Consider the following 7732-nt stretch of genomic DNA (forward strand, 5'->3'; position numbering starts at 1 on the left):
TCAGTGCATTGGAATGTAGATCCTTTGGGCACATTAATAAAAAATACAATAACAAAAATCCTTTGCATATGTTCATATTATCCTCATGATAATCCTGTGAGTCAGGTGCTTTTGTAAGCTCTGTCTTACAAATGAGGAAACTGAGACAGAAAGATTAACTGTTTTAATCATATACAACACAACTTTGCACCACAGAAAAATAATATATTACCTTCTGAAATACAAATGCATGAATGTTCATATATATATTTATACAAATATATCCTTGTGTGGTTGGGGGAGATAGGATTAGCTTTTTAATGTTGAGGTCAACAGTATAAGTGCTGTTTTTTAATTTGGATATAGACATAGAATAGTGTAGTGAAAAGAACAGTTGTATAGTGGCCTGATGACCTTGATTCTAGTACTTATTCATTTGTTAAGAAGCTGGTACAATTTTGGGGAAAAAACTTGACCACATTTTTAAATGGGGATGATAATTGTTTTCCCTATTTAATTTCACAAGGAAATTCTGAGGACTAATAAATAAATGTTTTTGAATAGTATGGAGTGAAAACAAAGCTTTTTTTTTTTTTGCTTCTCATGGACAAGAGACTTGAAACAAAATCTCTGTATGATCAGATTTTAATCTGCATTCATCTCTCCACTTGTACCAAAAGCTCTGAGATTTGTTATCAGATAACTGAGGACAGGTATCATTGTACTTTTGAAATCTACTGAAAACTAGGCCTTAGAAATAGCTCATTAATTTCTATGTTTTGCTAATATATAGCAGCTTTCTTGTACATTCTTGTTAGATATTTTCATGTTATCTCCCACATTAGACTTGAGACAAAGGATTCTCTTTTGCCTTTCTTTGAATCTTCAATGCTAAGTTCAGTTTAGAGTGTACAGTATTTTTCTGGTTCTGCTCATCTCACTCAGCATCAGTTCATGCAAATCCCTCCAGGCTTCTCTAAAATCCAGTCCCTCCTGGTTTCTAACTGAACAATAGTGTTCCATGATATACATATACCACAGTTTGCTAAGCCATTTCCCAATTGAAGGACATTTACTTGATTTCCAATTCTTTGCCACAACAAACAGGGCTGCTATAAATATTTTTGTACAAGTAATGTTTTTACCCTTTTTCATCATCTCTTCAGGGTATAGACCCAGTAGTGGTATTGCTGGGTCAAAGGATATTCACCTTTTTGTTGCCATTGATATTTAAATTGTTTCTTTCTGACTGCTTGCAAGATTTTCTCTTTTATTTGATAGTTCTGGAGTTTGGCCACAACATTCCTTGGTGTTTTCATTTTAGGATCTTTTTCTGGTGGGGATTGTTGTACTCTTTCAATAACTACTTTGCCCTCTGATTCCATGATATCAGGGCAGTTTTCCATCAGTAGATCCTGTAATATTAAGTCCAGGCTTTTTTTCTCTTCAATGTTTTCAGGAAGTTCTATAATTTTCAGGTTACCCCCTCATCGATCTATTCTCAAGGTCAGTGGTTTTGTTGATGAGGTATTTTACATTTGCTTCTATTTTTTTCCATTTTTTGATTTTGTTTAACTGACTCTTGCTGTCTCATGGAGTCATTAGTTTCTGTAGACTCCATTATTTTTTGGGGGGAAGAGTTTTCTTCATTAACCTTTTGCAACTCCTTTTCCAATTGGTCAATTCTACTTTTGAAAGAGCTTTCCATTTGACCAATTGAGGTTTTGAGAGAATTAATTTCTTTTTGCATTTGCCCATTTGAAGATCTGAGAGATTTATTTTCCTTTTGTATTTGTCCAATTGTACTTTCTAAGGTTTTGTTTTCTTGTTGCAAGGTATTAATTGTCTCCCCCAAATTTTCCAGTTGATTTTTAAACTCCTTCCTTATTTCTTCAAGGCAGTCTTTCTGTGCTGAAGACCAGATCATATTCTCCTCAGAGGTTCCAGGTCTCTCTGAGTTAGGGTCTTTCCCTTCTAAGAATTTTTCTATGGATCCACCTTTCCACTGACCCTTCTTCATTTTGCTAAGCCCTGAGTTGGGGAGGGGCTGGTTCACAGGGTCTTAGGATCGCTAAAGCCTTTACTCACTGAGTGCAGTTTCCCTGGCTGGCCCATAGGAGGTGCTGGTTGTTTTCTCTGGAGTGTCTGTGACCTTGATTGAGGCCTTCTCCCTTTCCTTGAAGGGAGTAGTTGGAGCTATTTAATTCTTTTGCCTTCAATCAATGGTGGGCTTTACCCTGGCCTTAGGTCATTCCTCAGCTGGGCCGGTTCTTCTGCTCACACACCGGGGTCTGAGGCAGAAGTAGTTTGCATTTGTTTGTTAGGGAAGAAGTCTGAGTTGTAATGGGACTCAGATCAGAGGAGGACAGGGATGGTGTCTGCTGCTCTCCTGCTCCAGAACTCTCCCTCTAGTCCTGTCCGAGATCTCCCAGGGGACAGCTTCAACACCAGTGCCTCCACTCCCCTGCAGACTCATGCCCCCGTGGTCCACCCCCCACCTCTAATCCAGCAGGTCCAGCTCTTGGGCCCTCAGACTCCTGGTTCCAATTCAGCTGTTAATCCGGTTGTTCTGGGTCTGATCCTCCCGCTGAGCCCAGACTCACCGGCCCGAATTCGGCCAAAGCTGCTGCAGGAGACTAATCCGAGGTAGATGTTCTTTCTCCTGGCTTTTCTTTCTGGGTTTTGTGGGTCAGATTTCTTTTAAGAGGTTTGTTTCATGTGATAAATGGGGAAGAGATCAGGAGACTTTAGAACTGTGCCTGTCTTCTCTCTGCCATCTTGGCCAGAAGTTCTCATAGACTTTTTCAAAGCAACATAATATTGCATGATGAGAAAAGTAAAGTCAAGGAGAAGAAAGGGACATCTCAGGATATTAAAAAAAAAGAAATGTGGAAAAGGGAAAAGGGAAAAGTATATTATATAAAAAGCAACTCATCTGAAATAGAGAATTGGGGAATTTTTTAATGTTTCCTGAGAACTTATTTTGAACATATATTTAATCAGTCATCTATCAGAAGATTCACACCATATATATATATATATATATATATATATCTGCAAAATATACAAATTTAATTTTATAATCAGTTTTAGGAAGTTTCCAGGGCTGCCATCACTGCAATGAAAAGCTCATGATATCACGAGTTTTTCATTGTAGTGATGGCAGTCCTAGAAACTTCCTAATACTGATTATAAAATTTAATTTATATAGTTTGCAGACCAAAAATTGCTGTTAGATTAAAAGGAAATTATCAAGGATTATATTCAAATCACATTGGGACATAAATGTTTATCAAGAATAAAGTATACATACCAATTAATCAAAAAAGTGACTGGAAAGCTACAAAACTTATGACTGATAAACTCTTCAGTATAAAATTCTCATTATAGCCTGCCAAATGTGAAATAAATTATAGGCTAATATGAAATAAGTCATAGATGCAATGCTAGTTTTGGTATTTTCTTTGTAAGCACAAATAAATATCTCCCAACACACAGGAAAAAAAAAAGAACCCTTCTGAATTTGATGAACACTTAATTAAAAAAATGTTCTATTTATGTATCTCTTTCATTTAATTCTATTTCCTCATGCCAAAAATTACTAATTTGTAAATATGTATGTAAAATGCTAACCTGACTATTCCCTGCTGAGGAGAGGTGGGGTAGAAAGGGAAGGTGGAGGCAAATTTTGTAACTTGGAAATATGCATGTACAAATGGATGAAAATTAACAAATAAATAAATTTTAAAAAATAAATTAACATCTCCCTATTCCTTCACCTTAGAGTGTTTCAAATGTTTATTTACAGAGGAAAAAATTGATATATTTCAATTTGAGTTCACTAGGTTATTCTACTTTGTAATTTTTGTAGAGTATCCTTTTTCTTTTCTGGGAAATTTCATCTAATTTTTCCTAACCTGTCCACTATTAGATTTCAACAAATCATCCCAACTACCCAAACATCCAGAAATCACTTTCTCTATGATTAGATTTCTGCCAAAAGAATAGGAAACTTCCTAAATCAGTGAATCAAGAATTAGTACAGAGAATAAACTAGCCCACAGAAAACTTGAGAAGAGATCCACATAAAGCAGATTGTCATTAGAGGATTTATAAAACAAACTGAAAAGAAAATGGCAAATTAATGAAAAATAGTATACATTTGTCAATATTTCTATAACAATAAACTCCCCTCACCATTCATAGTGGAGTCACCGTATTTTACTCCCAAATCTCAGTCTCAAATGAGAAAGATAGGAAATATAATGGGTCTAGATCAAGTCAAATTAAGTCAAGTTAGCAAGCATTTATTAAATGTTTTCCAACTCTGTGCTAAGTGTTAAAGAAACAAAGAAAGAAAATGGACGTTTTTTTCCTTCAAGGAGTTTACATTCTAAAGGATAAAAAAAAAGAAAAACTGTTCAAATAAAATTCATACAGTCTAGTTGAAATGATTAATAGAGGGAAGAAACTAGAATTAGAGGATTGAGTAAGGTTTCATGTAGATGCTGAGATTTTACCTGTAACTTAAAGGAAACCAGAAAAACCAGGAGGTAGAGAATAGAAGAGAGAAAACTCCAGGAATGATAATGATGATTAACCAAGAACATGGTGACAGAAAATTGAGTGTACTGTAGGAAAAACAAGATTAATGTCATTGAATTATATAGTATGTGTGTGCTGGGAGGAGGTGTAAGAAGACTATTGAAGGTGACATGATCTGTAATTTAGGAAGATAAATGTGAATCCAATTGGAATGGAAAGAGATTTTTGGCTGGGATTCCCACCAAAATGTTCTTGCAATAAAGAAGGTATGATGTGATAAAGGTCTGCGCCATAGTTCTGGAAGTCAGAGGAGAGAAAATTGTATATACAATTTTTTTTTATAAAAGTAAAATTGACAGGTCTTGTCAAGAGATTATTTGTGGACCCTGAGAAAGTGAGGAATTGAATGTGATGCCTTGATGGTGAGACTAGGTAATTGGGAATATGGTGGGTTTATTGACAATAATAAAAAAATTAGGAAGTGTGGAGGATTTGATGGGAAAGATAAAGGATTCCATTTTGGTTATTTTTTTCAAATTGGAGATTTCTTTGAACTCTCCTCTTAGAATATTCAATAGGTAATTGGAGATATAAAAATGAAAGTTAGTTGAGTGGTTGGAGGTGGATAAGTAGATTTTAAAACCATCAACATCAAGGTAATAATTGAATCCATGAAAGATGATGAGATTATCATGGGAAATCATTTATATTGGACCTTATTTTATATTTTTAAATCATTATTTGTGAGATTCATTTTTAAAAATGTTGAGTTTCAACTTCTATTCCTTTCTACCATCCCTTTCTTACCCACTGTGAGACTAATTGATATCATTTATGCTTTTGAAATCAGGCAAAAAATACTTCCATGTTAACCATTTTACAAAAAATATGTAGGAAAAATAGTTTAAATGTATGATTCAATCTGCATTCAGACTTCATCTGTTCTTTTTTCTGGAGGTGGATAGGATTTGTCTTCTTAAATCCTCTGAACATGTTCAGATCATTGTGTGATTCAGAATAGCTAAGGCATTCAGTTAATCATTAAACAATATTGCTGTTAATGTGTAACGTATCCTTCTGGTTCTATTCCCTTCATTTTGCATCAGTTCATGTCTTTCCAGGCTTTTGTTTTAGTAACCTGTTTTGCATTTCTTATAAGCACAATAGTAGTCTCTCAAAATCAAATAACACCCCAGTCACTGAGCTGCCACCTAGCACTCAGCAGCCTCCCCCTCTAACCCCTTTTCTTCCTGATGCTCTGTCCCACTCACCGGTCTTCTCCTGCCACCTTCAGCAGACCGTTTCCACCAAGGAATCGTATGGTATGTCCCCTACCCAGAATCTCCACTCTTTCTACCCCTTTACTGGTGAAATAAGGGTGATGACCTGCTTCCAGCTGGGACTGAGGATTATATCTATATAAGAATTCAGTAAAGAAATGGCAGGAAGATCCTCAATACTGTCCAAGGGATCACTGGTGATTAAGATAAGAAACTAGTGAAGGAATTCAAGAACAAATTTGCCGCAAAAGTACTGCAATTGGGCATCCAGAATATGGGGAAGTAATTCAGCTACAGGTGACCAATGCAAGAACATATGCCCATTCCTCATTGAGGCTGGACTGGCTAAGGACAACCAGCTGAAGGTTCATGGGTTTTAAAAGTGCTTGTGGCTCACTGAAGCTTAAGTGAGGATTCCTGGCAATTAGTAAAAAAAAATCCCTTTTTTGCCTTGACACAAGTTTAAAAACCTCCCAGTTTGTATAATGTAACCATTTGGGGCCCTCTGTTAAACTTGGAGTAGTGTAACTCATTCGTGCAATAAACTGCAAAGAGCCAAAACAAAACAAAACAAAAATCAAATACCACATCTTGCTCAATCCTTCATTGGTTGATGGAAATCCTTTCAACTCTTTCCCAGCCCAAAATCTTCTATAGTTTTGTACATTTTCTTTTTCTTTGATTCCTTTCAGATATGTATGTAGTAGTGATATTGCTGGGTCAAAGGATGGCCAGAATTTTATAGCCCTGTGAAATAGTTCCAGATTGTTGTTCAAGTGGTTGGATCATTTCACTCTTTCTATCAAAGCCATGAACCCATTTTGATCTTATCTTGGTATACCGTGTAAAATATTGATCTGTAGTTAATCTATCAAACTGCTTTCAAGTTTTGTCAGCTGATTTTGTCAAATAGTCAACACTTGTCCCAGAAATTTAGGACTTTGAGTTTATCAAACAGTAGTTAACCATAGTCACTTAGTATTATGTCATGTGTACCTAATTGATTCCACTGATCCATCACTCTATTTCTTAAGCATTTTCTGATTGTTTAGATTATTTTCAATTTATGATACAGGTTGGATCTTGTAAAGCTATACTGCCTCCCCCCCACCCCTTTTCATTGATTTTCTTTATATTCTTGACCTTTTGTTTTCACAGATGAGTTTTGTGATTGCTTTTTCTAGTCCTATAGAAGAGTTTTTAGGTAATTTGCTTGGTATGACACTGAATAAATAAGTTAATTTAGGTAGGATCGTCATTTTTATTTTATTGGATAAAGCTATGCATGAGTAATTAATATATTGCCAAATATTTTGTTGTGATTTATTGGTGTAAAATGTGTTTTGTAATTATGTTCACATTCTCAAATGATAAATTGTCAAAGGATATGAAAAGACAGTTTTTAAATGAAGAAATTAAAGCTATATAATCAGATGAAAAAATGCTCCAAATCAATAAAGATTGGAGAAATGCAGATTAAAGCAACAATGAGATATCATCTCACATCTATGAGATTGGCCAAGATGAGAAAAAAAGAGAAATGATTAATGTTGGAGAGGTTATGGGAGGATTGGGACATTGATGCATTGCTGGTGGATCCAATCTTTCTGGAGAGCAAGGTGGAACTATGACCAAAGAGCAATAAAACTGTTCATATCCTTTGACCCAGCAATTCCAATTCTAGATCTATATCCAGAAGAAGCTAAAGGGGAAAAGTCCTACATGTTCCAAAATATTCAAAGCAGCTCTTTTAAAAAAAAATTATTTAAGGTAATGGGGTTAAGTGACTTGCCCAAGGTCACACAGCTGGGAAATTATTAAGTGTCTAGGTCAGATTTGAACTCAGGTACTCCTGATTCCAGGGCCAGTGTTCTATCCACTGTGCCACTAGCTGCCCCCAGCTCTTTTTATAGTGACAAAGAATTGGA

The 7732-nt window shown here is 35.5% G+C and overlaps 1 pseudogene; it reads left to right on the plus strand.

Moving 5' to 3' along the window:
- The first annotated feature begins 5848 nt into the window (after positions 1–5848).
- Positions 5849–6184, plus strand: LOC141493863 (eukaryotic translation initiation factor 1 pseudogene; annotated as a pseudogene).
- Positions 6185–7732: the final 1548 nt, after the last annotated feature.

This window comes from Macrotis lagotis, chromosome 7, assembly GCF_037893015.1.
Source record: "Macrotis lagotis isolate mMagLag1 chromosome 7, bilby.v1.9.chrom.fasta, whole genome shotgun sequence".
Classification (NCBI taxonomy): domain Eukaryota; kingdom Metazoa; phylum Chordata; class Mammalia; order Peramelemorphia; family Peramelidae; genus Macrotis; species Macrotis lagotis.